The following is a 12,724-nucleotide window of genomic DNA, read 5'->3' as shown; positions in this document are numbered from 1 at the left end:
CTTAATCGTGGTTGTGATTTGAAAGGGGTTGGTCAGCAGACTTCGGAAATGAATGTTAACCGCTATTTTGAAATCCGGCTTCCAGTTACCAGGAAATAGAGGAAACTATTATCAATATGGATGTTATCTGAAAAGGGGTGGTCAGTTGACATAGAAAATTCATTATTACTGCCATTTTGAAATGAAAAAAGGCGAATTTTGGTTACCACAAAATAGTAAGAACCATCGCCAATATGGATGTTATTTGAAAGGGAGTAGTCAGTAGACAGCGGAAATTGATGATTAGCACCAGTTTCAAATCCAAAATGGTGACTTCCGGCTACCAGAAAATAGAGAAAACTATTATCAATATGAAAGTCGTTTGAAAGAAAGCGGTCAGGGGACATCAAAAATTTATTATGACTGCCATTTTGAAATCCAAGATGGCGACATCGGGTTACAACATAATAGTGAGAATTATCGTCAATATGGATGTCATTTGCAGAGGGTGGTTAGGAGACATCGGAAATTGATGATTAGCGCCATTTTGGAATCGAACATGGCGGATTCCGGTTATCACAAAATAATGAAAACCATCATTAATATGTCATTTGAAAAGGGGGTGGTCAGTAAACATTGGGAATCAATGATAACCGCGATTTTTAAATCCAAAATGGCGACTTCCGGTTACTAAAAACAGAGAGAATCATCATCAATATGGATGTCATTTGAAAGAAGGTGATTAGTAGACATCGAAAATTCATTACTAGCGCCATTTTGAAATCCAAGATGGCGACATCCGGTTATCACGAAATAATGAAACTTATCATCAATCAATAGACATCGGAAATTTAAATTAACTACGCCATTTAGTAATCCAAGATGGCGACTTCGGGTGATCACAAAATAGTGAAAACCATAATCAAAATGAGAGTCACTCGACAGGGGTGGTCAGAAGACATCGAAAATTTATGATTACCTCCATTTTGAAATCAAAGGTGGCGACTTCGGATTATCACAAAATAGTGAAAACCATCATCAGTATAGATTTCATTTGAAATAGGGCGGTCGTAAACCACTTTTAAAGCTCGAAAAAAACTGTTCTAAATAATGAAACATTTGTGCTTTGAAACTCTTATATCAAATACTACGCTGTTGTGAACCAACTTCAGACCGTTGTGCAGCTTTCGCACTGGCATCAGCTGTCTATAAATTGTCTGAATGACAGTTCGCCAGTTTATAAGCGCACAAAAGCATTTTCCCAGAAGTAAATGCAACAAAGTGATCTGTGATAGAATTCAAAAGAAGGAGTTGCTGCGCTTGGCCGAATTTCGCACATCGTGTTTTCTGACGATAGCAAAAAAAAGCAAATTGAGCAATTCGTAAACTCTCAAACGATAAGGTTCACTTGACCCACCGTTCAGATGAGGATATCGGGTTGGCCACCAGGAGGCAGCACCCGCACAAATAATAGTTTGGGCCACTGTAACCGCAGATGAGTGCTTTTCAATCGTTTTCACCGATCATGGCGTCAAAATCAATCTGACATATCAACGGAAAAGTGTTCTGAAGGTTGCTTTGAAGCCGTGGACAGACACACATTTCGGTCGCAAACGATAGACGTTTCAACAAGACTCGACACCGTCCCACAAAGCATGAGTGAACCAGGAATGGTTGACAACCAACGTTCCGAATTTCATTTCGGCCACACAATGGCTCTCGAATTCACCAGATCCGAATTCAATAGATTATTCTCTCTGGGCCATTTTGAAGAGCATGGTCCGCAATAAAAAAAAATACACCAGCTTTGAGACGCTCAAGAAAGCCATTGTCCGTGTGTGGGCCAAAATACCGGCAAGTCACATTCGGGCAGCTTGCGATTCGTTTTTTGACCGTCTCAAGGCCATAGTCAAGGCAAAAGGTGGTCATATCGAGTAAAAGTGAATCATTTCTGAATTTTTGATTATTTTCACACATTCTGAATTTTAAAGTAAATAAAAATAATTTTTGAAGCCGAATTTATGGTCAATTGGTTACACTTCGAGTGCCGGACCCTGTAATAAATAGTGTTTTGAACTTCGTCAATGGCGCTGCAAGTTGAAGCTATCTAGGCATCGAATTAAAAAAAAGCTTATTCTTTGTACAAGGAATTATGTGATAAACTAAAAAAAATATGGTTCTTGCATTAGACGCGCTTATAGTGCACCTAGCCATTAGCTCATCTTCCAACTTGGTCACATAAATATCAAGGCAGCTTTCCATTCATAATTTAAAACATGAACATCATTGTCAACCCGAGTAAATATTCATGGGTTCAAACACCACACAGACCTTAAACATGGTCCGTGCCAAAATTCCCAACCATCAAGACACCATAAAATGGTCTGAATAACCCATAAAATCCCCACATATTGTGTTACGTGGGATCTACCGGACCATGGTAATGGTGTTTTCATGGGTTTAACCCATTCAAACACCCATGTCAAGCCGCATGAGCATGGGGGTATTATGGACTTTCCGTTTGCTCGGGAAACAACAGATTATTTGCTCCACAATAGGCCATTGTAATGCATCTAGCATGAAATTAGAGGAAGTGATTCTGTTAATTTTTTTGAAGTAATCATATGATTCATTATGATGCTTTCCACTGTTTTGTGATAATTGGAATTCGCAATCTTGGATTTTAAAATGGCGATAATCACCAATCTCCGTTCTCTACCGACCACCTCTTCCAAATGCATTCCACATTGATGATAATTCTCAGTATTTTGTGGTAACCGGAAGTCACCATCTAGGATTTCAAAATGGCCTCAATCATCAATTTCCAATATCTGCTGACTACCCCCTTTCAAATGACACCTACAATGTTTGATGATGGTTTTCACCATATTTTGCTAACCGGAAGTCGCCATCTTGTACATCAAAATGGCGCTAATCATCAATATTCGGTGTCTGCTGACCACCTCCTTTCAAATGACATCCGCATTTAAGATGATTCCATTTTATTGATTTCAAAGTGGCGCTAATCATCAAATTCCGATGTATACTTACTACCGCCTTTCAAATAATTCATATTGACAACGGTTCTCTCTATGTTGTGGTAACTTTTTTATTATTTATTTTTATTTATATGATGTTACTTCAATTAATTTGATATATCTGATCAATGATCCTTCTCCATAATACTCGGTTCACGGCTGCCTCTCTCCACCCACGGTTGCGTTCGATACCTTGCTGCACCTGGTCAGCCCACCTAGCCCGCTGTGCTCCTCGTCGTCTTGTACCTACCGGATTTAAGCAGAACACAATTTTAGTAGGGTTGTCGTCCGGGATTCTCGCAACGTGTCCTGCCCAGGTTTCGTGCCCTTAGAGGACCACCGGTCTTATCAGCGTTCTTTCCCGTTCGGTGCTTCCTATCAGCATGCACTTTGTTTTAGACACACGCACCACTCAATCAAACTTTTTCTGCTTCTCGTTTCAGTCGGGTGTAAAGCTCAGCCACCGTTTCAAATGTTCTCATAATAAGGTCCATTTTATCCGCAAAGCATACAACAAATTGGCTGTAAACGTGTAAAAATCGTACCTCGGTTGTTGAACCCGGCTCCGAATGAGCTTGAGAGTTTACCCGATATCCTCTCAAAGATTTGCACCCTTCCGGGGAAGCCATGTTCATTCATAATTTTTCATAGCACTTTGCGGTTGGTGCTGTCGCATGCCGCCTTGAAATCGATGAACAGGTGGTGCGTTGGGACCTTGTATTCACGGTATTTTTGGAGGATTAACCACACGCTGAAGATCTGGCCTGTTGTAGAGCACCCATTGATAAAACTGGCCTGATAGCTTCCCACGAACTCATTAGTAATAGATGATAGGCAGTTATGCATACATGTGCCCAGAAGTCATCAAGTGTGCATGTTTACTGTTTGACCTAAGTCAATCACCCGATCTCCACATGCACAAGCACCACCAGTGAACGCATCTGGTCACCAATATTGCATCAGCCAGTAATCAGAAGCGAGACGCCAGGTCATCATTTACACGACACAACAGATCCCGACTAGGTACCCAGGTTGTAGGTAACAGATAGCCCAGTCGTCAGTTCAGTTCAGTCTCTGTCTTCGGACAGGTGTAATCTTTTCAATAAACTATTTATAAAACTTAATACGTAACTAGGCGTCGAAAGATAACCTGGGATAACACTTTGTAGGCGGCATTCATGATGGTGATCGCTCTATAGTTCTCACATTCCAGCTTGTTGCCCTTCTTATAGATGGGGTAAATAACCCCTTGCTTCCACTCCTCCGGTAGCTGTTCAGATTCCGACTATCAGTGTGTGTAGACAAATGGCCAGCGTTTCCTGACACATTTCGATGAGTTCAATACCATCCTTACCAGCTGCTTTATTGTTCTTGAGCTGTTGAATGGCATCTTTAACTTCCCCCAGCGTGGGAATCGTCCGCCGTACTGATGTAGTATTCTCCTCCGCTGCCTTGGTCTTCTGCATCCGTTTCTTCATTGTCATTGAAGTGTTCAAAGCAGTGTTGCTTCCATCTTTCAGTCACTTCTCGTCCATCCGTCAGAAGGTTTCCATCCTTATCCCTACACATTTCGGCTCGCGACACGAAGTCTTTGCGGGATGCGTTGAGCTTCTGATAGAATTTTCGGGTTTCTTGACAGCGGTACCTACAACTGTTCCATTTATTCACACGCTGCTTCTTCCAGACGGTATTTTTTTCTTCTGGAATAGGCGGGTCTGTTGATTCCGCTTCAGTCGGTATCGTTCTACGTTCAGCCGCGTTTCATAGTGCAGCAACAATGCCCGTGCTGCCTCCTTCTCTTCTAAAACCCCTCTACCAGTCGTTCCGTTGACTTCGTTCCACATAACCTAAGACGCATTCAGCTGTGTTGTTTATGGCTGCTTTGATAATGTTCCAGCAGTCCTCAAGAGGGGCCCTATCGAGTGCACCTTCATTCGGTAACGCTGTCTCCAGATTCTGCGCATATGTTTATAATTTATTTATAATTAATTAATATCAACAGACACACTTTGGTCCTAATGATAATTTCTGAATCTATTTAAAAAGTCAACATGTAATCTGCTACGTGGAATGTGAAGATCGAACTCGGATGACACTCTGTTGAAGGTCCGCTGCAAACCAATGATGGCACCATTTACTCCATAGTTAGTCCGGCGAAGAGGTAATCGGAGGAATAAATTATTGCGAAGGGCGCGAGGGCGAACATTCATATTTATCGCACTGAGAAGCTCGGGGCAGTCAATTCGATCTTGCAAAATATCCGAAATCGTCATAGCACGGAATAGATCCCGTCGCACTTGCAATGTATCGAGTCCAATAAGCAAACCCCGGCTTTCATAACTTGGCAGCTGGTGAGGGTTGCTCCAAGGCATTCGACGAAGGGCAAACCGAACAAATCTGCGCTGTACTGTCTCAATTCGATGGACACCGTTGAGATAATGAGGGTTCCACACAACTGAACAATATTCCAGAGTTGATCGAACGAGTGAGCAGTAGAGAGATTTCAAGCAGTAAATATCTGAAAAGTGCTTAGATATTCTCATTACGAACCCCAAACAGCGTGATGCCTTTGCGACAATATAGCTGATATGCTGTTTAAACGTCAGTTGTTCATCGAGAAAAACTCCGAGATCTTTGAAGAAATTCGCTCTGTCAATTGTGGATTCAGCTAGACAGTAATTGAATCGAATTGGCGTTTTTTTCCTCGAGAACGTAATGACCGTACATTTCTTGGGGTTTAGGGTCATTCGGTTGATCTCGCACCATTCCGCAAAGGTTTCCAGTTGGCGTTGAAGGAAAGCTGCATCATCAGTATTCCGTATTCTATGGTATAACTTGATGTCGTCGGCGAAAGACAACCGTGGTCCTTCTAAACAAAAGTTAACGTCGTTGAAATACAGAAGAAAAATCAATGGACCGAGATGGCTGCCTTGCGGAATACCAGATGATGCAAAGAACTCTTCGGATACACAATCACCTATCTTGACTGCTAGACGACGATCACTGAGATACGATTGCATCCAACGGAGAATATTAGTACCAAAGCCAAGTCTATCCAATTTTGCCACTGCAATAGCGTGATTTATCTTGTCAAAAGCAGCTGAAAGATCCGTGTAGATAACGTCAGTTTGAAGGCCGTCCGACATAGCATCTGTAACATATGTTGTGAACGACAGAAGATTCGTAGATGTTGAACGTTTCGGCATAAATCCATGCTGAGTCTCGGAGATATACTGTTTGCAGTGGCTGGAGATGGGTTCCAACACAGCCATTTCAAACAGCTTAGGAACTGCGCTTAGCGTTGTAATACCACGGTAATTGTCAACTACCTTTTTATCACCTTTTTTGTGAACTGGAAACATGAAGGAGGATTTCCAGAGTTCGGGAAATACTCCGGTTGATAGCGACAATTGAAACAGATGACAAAGAGGTTCAATTAGACCGGCAGAGCATTTTTTAGAATAATAGTTGGTATACCATCTGGGCCTGCCGAGGTTGAAGCCTTCATTTTGCTAATCGCCAGTTGTACCATATTATGTTGTGGTGACTTCTGGACTTTTGGAAGAAGGCGTCGGTATCGTACATTGTTAATTACGGAAAGTCTTGGGCGCAGTTTTACCAATACCAGGTAGTGGTCCGAGTCAATGTTGGCGCCACGATAAGTGCTGACGTCTAAAATGTGCCAAAACGTGGTCAATTTGTGATTCAGTCTATTGTGGTGACCGCCAGGTGTACTTATATGGAAGGCTGTGCTGAAAATAGCTCCTACGTATGGCCATGTTCTTGGAAGCGGCGAAATTAATTAGTCTTAGGCCGTTGTGGTTCGTCAGCTTGTGTGCGTTGAACTGCGTAGTCGGTCTAAATTCCTTCTCCTGGCCAGTCTGAGCGTTTGAATCACTTATGATGATTTTGACGTCGTGGCTTGGGCAGTTGTCGTATTCGTGCTCGAGCTGCGTGTAGAATGCGTCCATATCATCATCCGTGCTTCCGGAGTGTGGGCTGTGCACGTTAATTATGCTGAAGTTGAAGAACGGAACCTTGATCATCAACCTGCACATTCTTTCATTGATCACCATCCGATCATGCGCTTCTACATTTCGAAAAAAAAAAGAAAAAAAAAGAAAAAAAAAGTCCCCAACGTGGATCCATTTCCGTTGTCTACTGATCACCCCCCCCCCCCCCCCCCTCAAATGATATCCATAGTGGTGATGATTCTCACTATTTTGTTGAAATCGGAAATCGCCATCTTGGACTTCAAAATGGCACTAACCATCGAATTCCGATGTTTACTGATCACCACTTTTCAAATGACATCCATATTGATGATGGTTCTCACGTTTTTGTGGTAACCGGAAGTCGCCACCTTAGATTTCAAAAAGGCGCAAATCATCAATTCTCGATATGTACTGACCACCCACTTTCGAATGACATCCATACCGATCTATTTGGTGGTAACTGGAAGTCGCCATCTTGGCTTTCACTGTGGCGTCAATAAACAATTTCCACTAGCTACTGACCTATACGGATCATATGTCTCACAATTTCTAGGGCGTCGAAAGATTTACTAAATTTTCATTACCCACAGCTCCGAGAAAGAAATGTTTTTAACGCTTGTTATCAACCTACGTATTATTTTCTTGGTGCAAAAATTGGTTAATATTCTATACCTTTTTGTCCTGATAATGTGGACGAACCATTTTTACACTAATTAATATTTGACCCACTTTTGCGCGAAATTGTGATAAATATATTATTTCTGATATAATCGAATATTTTAACCCACTTTTGTCCTGAAAAAAAAATTCAACCCTTACTCTCAGCCTCTCATTTAACGGGAGGTTTTCATTCAAAATTTTCCAGAAAATTTGATTTTTTTGCAGGTACACTGCTGGCCAATAAAATAAGTGCGAGATAAAAATACATGAAATTTTGAGTTTTCTCTAAAAATATTTTTTTATTCCAACATTTTATAGTTAGGCACAGTCTTAAATATGAAAAAGAACACTTTTTTTTATAAATTAATTGTTATGCTTTACAGGAACTCTCTCTTCCCCATGAAATCCAAAAAAGCCCCTGGTCAATGAAATAGGTGTATTGTAATCCATTGCATTAAAAAATTTCAAATCCAATGATTTTAAGACTTTAATATTTTTGACAACTAGTAGCTTGTGTAACCTCCCTTATTCAACCAAATTTTATCCATTCGCCTTGGCATTGAGTCATTCAAACGCTGATAAGTTTCCGTTGGCATAGTGTACCATTCCTTTTAAGCTGCTTCCCACAAACGACCCTTATTTCTGAAATTTTGACCGGATAACTTCTTTTTAAGTACATTCCGTAGATTTTCTACGGGATTAATGACAGATTGGTAGGGTCCGAAATTATAGTCACTTTATTATCCCGAAATCATTCCTTTACATACTTCGATGTGTGTTTTCGATCAATATCTTGCTGAAACTGCCATATAGAGGCACGTTATCTTTGGCATAGGACTGCATGACATCCTTTAGGATGTCCATTCTTTAGGCTTGCATTCGAATCATACCATTATAGTGGTGTTGCGAAAAATAGAACCCGCGCCATTCCACGAAAAGTAGCCCCAAACCTCATTGTTCTCGCCTCCGTGCTTTACCATATTTTGCGTGTATCGCAGATCAAACTTTTTGCACTTTGGACGTCTAACGTTTCGTTGTGCATCGGAGGAAAACAGGTTTATCTTTGATTCGTCCCTCCGAAGGATATGTCGCCATATTTTGATTCCTTCTGAACCAGGCCCATTAACGGTGTTGAAAAGTAAATTGCATAGTTCTGCGAAGTCTTTTGCTTCGCAATAGTGGAACCTTTTTAGCAATTCTTTCTGGAAGATTGGTGTTTTACAGCCTATGGCGAACTTTTCTCGGACCTACCACATTTCCAATTTGTGCTGTAATAGTCCTGGATGACGCGAATGGATCAGATTTCGCTAAGAATGCAATACAATGGTCAGTTGCTGTAGATGTTTTCTTGGTTTTTTTGCGTGTTTCTTTTTTCAAAGGTTTTAAGGCATTTGTAAAGAAGTTTTCGGAATTCCAAAGTGTATTCGCGATTTATTTGTACGTCTTATCTTCTTTAACAAAATTTCTTAGCAAAACTCGTTCCACTTGAGTACAGTGAGATGCTCGACCCATTCTATAACAAATCTTTGACTTATTCAACATTTAAATACATTTATTAGCACGCAGAATACAAACCTTACCAAATTAAACATATAATGGTATTGAGTAAAATAATAACCAGTTAATATATTTCACACACCTATTATATTGACCACACAAAAAAGTCTGTGGCAGTCTGTTCTTACATCTTGACAAAGATTGCAAATATAGTCAGCGCCAACAACCCACTAGTAACTTGACAGATACCAAGGCTTGTGTGTGCGGTAGGTGTGATTGAGACTGCTGTAACTTGGTATGTGTAATTGAGAGAAGAACAAAATAATCTATAACACACCTATTTTATTGGCCAGCAGTGTATAAGTGTCTACTATATTGTGTTAAACGGATTTTCGGATTCGCGCATCAAAATAATTTCTATAGGTTCATTGTTCGAAGCGGCGTCCTCGGCGCCACGGGACGCTCTCGGCTCGAGACGCGCGCTTCAGGTAGAAACCTTGTCATGGCATTATGCACGTACCCAGAATGCTTCGCGTTGCACTGTACATGTGCACAGGTCTCGAGAACGTATTTCACGGCTTGATCTGTAGAGGGTGTCACTGTCGTCAGGTGAGTTATCAAACAACCACAGAAAACGACCATTTTGAATTTTGAAAAACTAACTTCAAAACCCATAATTCTGTAGAAAATTTAGAATAGGACATAAGTAACATTGAGAGCCTCTCTGTGTTTACTTTATCTTTCGATTATTACGACGCCACTATAACACTTTGCACTAATTTACTAGTACATATCGAAAGCCGATGGTTATTACTAGAATATTATGCATAGAGTTCTGTACTAAATATTGAAACGACCAAGTAATGAAAGTGTTCTCAAAACTTAAATGTTTATATCTCAAAACAGGATTTGATTTTTTAAAACTGCGTGCAATCTTATTTGAAAACGGTTCAATTTAAAGACCTCTCGAAAGAAAACCTTGGAGGAATGACCTATAAAATGTACAAATTCATTCAGAAATTTTAGTGAAGCCTTAAAGTGGAAATAGGGCTAAAAAAATCGATCTCAGAGTTTGAGATCACACCATTACGTCAAATTTGAAGCATTTTACCCGTTCCTAAGTCATTCCTCCAATAAATTTAGTTTACTTTAGAGCCTCATTATTAGTTTTGTTTTCGATCCGGAGGCAGCAAGCGGTACGCTGTTTTGGAATGGTTCACGCGCACCTAAGCTTAGATAGTACGCCATCACGGGCGCCATTTTGTTTTTTGCTCGTCTTGAAAGCTTTTTGAATCCTTAATCCTCGAGCACTCGCGCTGTTGTACTTTGTACAACACTTTGGGATATTTCGTTATCATTTAGTTGCAAAGACATTTATCAATGCCAAACCACTATGTATTCCTCAGAAATCATGTTTTAGACAAGATACACTAATTTTTGTGTACTGATATACCTCAAATGCAACAATACAATCTGAAATTGTTTGATAAAACCAGACCAATAGAACGCGCGATGTGGGCAGTTCGACCAAACAATATTCTGTTCAATATATCTCGTCATCTCGATCATGTGGAGGGTTACTTCCTTCGGCAAACTTGTTCAGAAGATCACGAATTAGTCAGTGGAAGATAAAATAGTTAGATATAAAATTCTGCCGCTAGGTGACGCCAGTGAGCAGGTTATTTTTTCAGCTTACTATATCTCAAGATCTAGATTTTTTAGAAAGGCAGTATTTTCGACGAAGTTGCTAAGGAGATCAAAACCTATGAGGTGGTATAACGGCTGCTTCAGAAAACTACCGTTAGGCGGCGCTAGTGAGCTTGTCAGTTGTTCAACCTAATGTATATCAATTTCCTGATTTATTAGCGAGTAGGCAAAGTTGCTCGCGAGATTAAAACCTTCGAGGTGATACATCGAATAATATGGGATTCTTCCACTAGGAGGCGCTAGTGAACTTGAGCATGTAATTTTTTTCGACCAACTGTATCTAGTTTCCTGTCTCTTTGGAAGGTCGTTGTTCTATTTTTTCTTCGAACTAAAACCAAAAATGGTGAATATCACCAAGGGAAAAAAGAAATTGATGATATTCCGAAAATAAGTTTACTAAATTGTCACATGACGTTCCTCTAACTCAACTAAACTAATTTATTAATTTATAATTTTGGAATATGTACGCAAAGAAATTAAGATTTGGAAATCGTAAAACTCATGTGTACCATTTTTGTAACACCAATCAACCACTCTCGATGGTAATCTGTAAAAGGGGCTGCTTATAACATGCACAGAGATAATGACACAACCTTTCAAAGTACAGAAAAATGCTAAACAAGCACAATTGTTCTTCAATTTCTTCAACGCACTGATTTGATTCGAAAATAGTATAGCTCACTTATGACATGAATTATACTATCATACTTCTAAATAGTCGCAATCTTGAGATTCAGAAATCATGACTATGCATGCTAACTAGCGCTACTTAGTGGCGGAATCCCAAACTATTCAGTGTTTCGCTTCGTAGGTATTTATCTCTTGTGCACAGAGCTTGGAAAACGAATCAGCTGAAAAAGAACGAACACTCTTCATTCGTTCTTTGCTTCACGAACATACACCCTATTGAACCATTCACCACTGAGCTGCGGAGTTGACGGCTTTGGTTCACCACCACCGAGGCTGGTGAATCATTGCTGTTCTATAGTGTAGGTATATGAGCATAGCGTAATAGTACCCGTTGCTCATTCTCTTTCCCATTCGAAAAGATATCAACTGCTATGCATCATTCGTTCTCCATAGCAAGCTGTACATAGGCACCCAGATTCTCTTTGCTTGTTGGGTGCGAATGTAGGTACGAAAAATGATGCCGCCCAGCTGCCCCGGAGAACAGCGCTCATAACGAGAATGTGTTTGTTGTCTTTTATTATTTTTATTCGAGATAGGTACATGTTCTGTGCGCGTTTCATATGCAATATTTTTTAGTTTTGTCTTCAACCTATTGAATCTGTCGAATTGTGAAAATACAAATCTTGAGAGTTTTTTCAAAACGTCATATCTGCAATGAGTTACTCTCTTTGTTTACAGTCTCTTCTGTTAATAATTCGGTCACTTTAACATTTATCCCTCAACTCTTTGCATAATATGCTAGTTAAAACCACCGTCTTTCGATCTGCCCTGTAAAATAAGTGAAAAGTGTTATAGTGACGCCGTAAAAAGCGAAAGAGAACGTAAACAAAGAGAGTAACTCATTGCAGATATGACGTTTTGAAAAAACGCTCAAGAAATAGGGTTAAGGGAACATGGGGAGACTTTACCAAGCACGAAATTCAACAATTATTCATAACGTGTTTCATTTGGTACTTAATTTTTTTATATTTGTTTCGATCCCATCAGCTAATTTTTCATCTTCTTCATTTCGTTTTTCATCTTGCTCCCTTACGCTTATATTTGAAACTTTAAACGCGATTATCACGATATTTGCGGTGACTACGAGTGCCGAAAGAGTTTGCAACGGATTTCGAAACTTAATTTTTGCTTGTTCGTAATTTAACTGCCGTGTCCTTG

At 40.0% G+C, this 12,724-nt stretch overlaps 1 protein-coding gene across 21 annotated transcripts in view; it reads right to left on the bottom strand.

The window, feature by feature from the left end:
- LOC131691630 (probable phospholipid-transporting ATPase IA) overlaps positions 1-12,724 on the bottom strand; it is a 256,852-nt gene that overhangs the window by 52,111 nt on the left and 192,017 nt on the right. The window lies entirely within an intron of this gene.

This window comes from Topomyia yanbarensis, chromosome 3 (genome assembly GCF_030247195.1).
Source record: "Topomyia yanbarensis strain Yona2022 chromosome 3, ASM3024719v1, whole genome shotgun sequence".
Taxonomy (NCBI): domain Eukaryota; kingdom Metazoa; phylum Arthropoda; class Insecta; order Diptera; family Culicidae; genus Topomyia; species Topomyia yanbarensis.
Note: the sequence above shows the minus strand (reverse complement) of the source record. Positions and strands in the feature narration are given on the sequence as shown.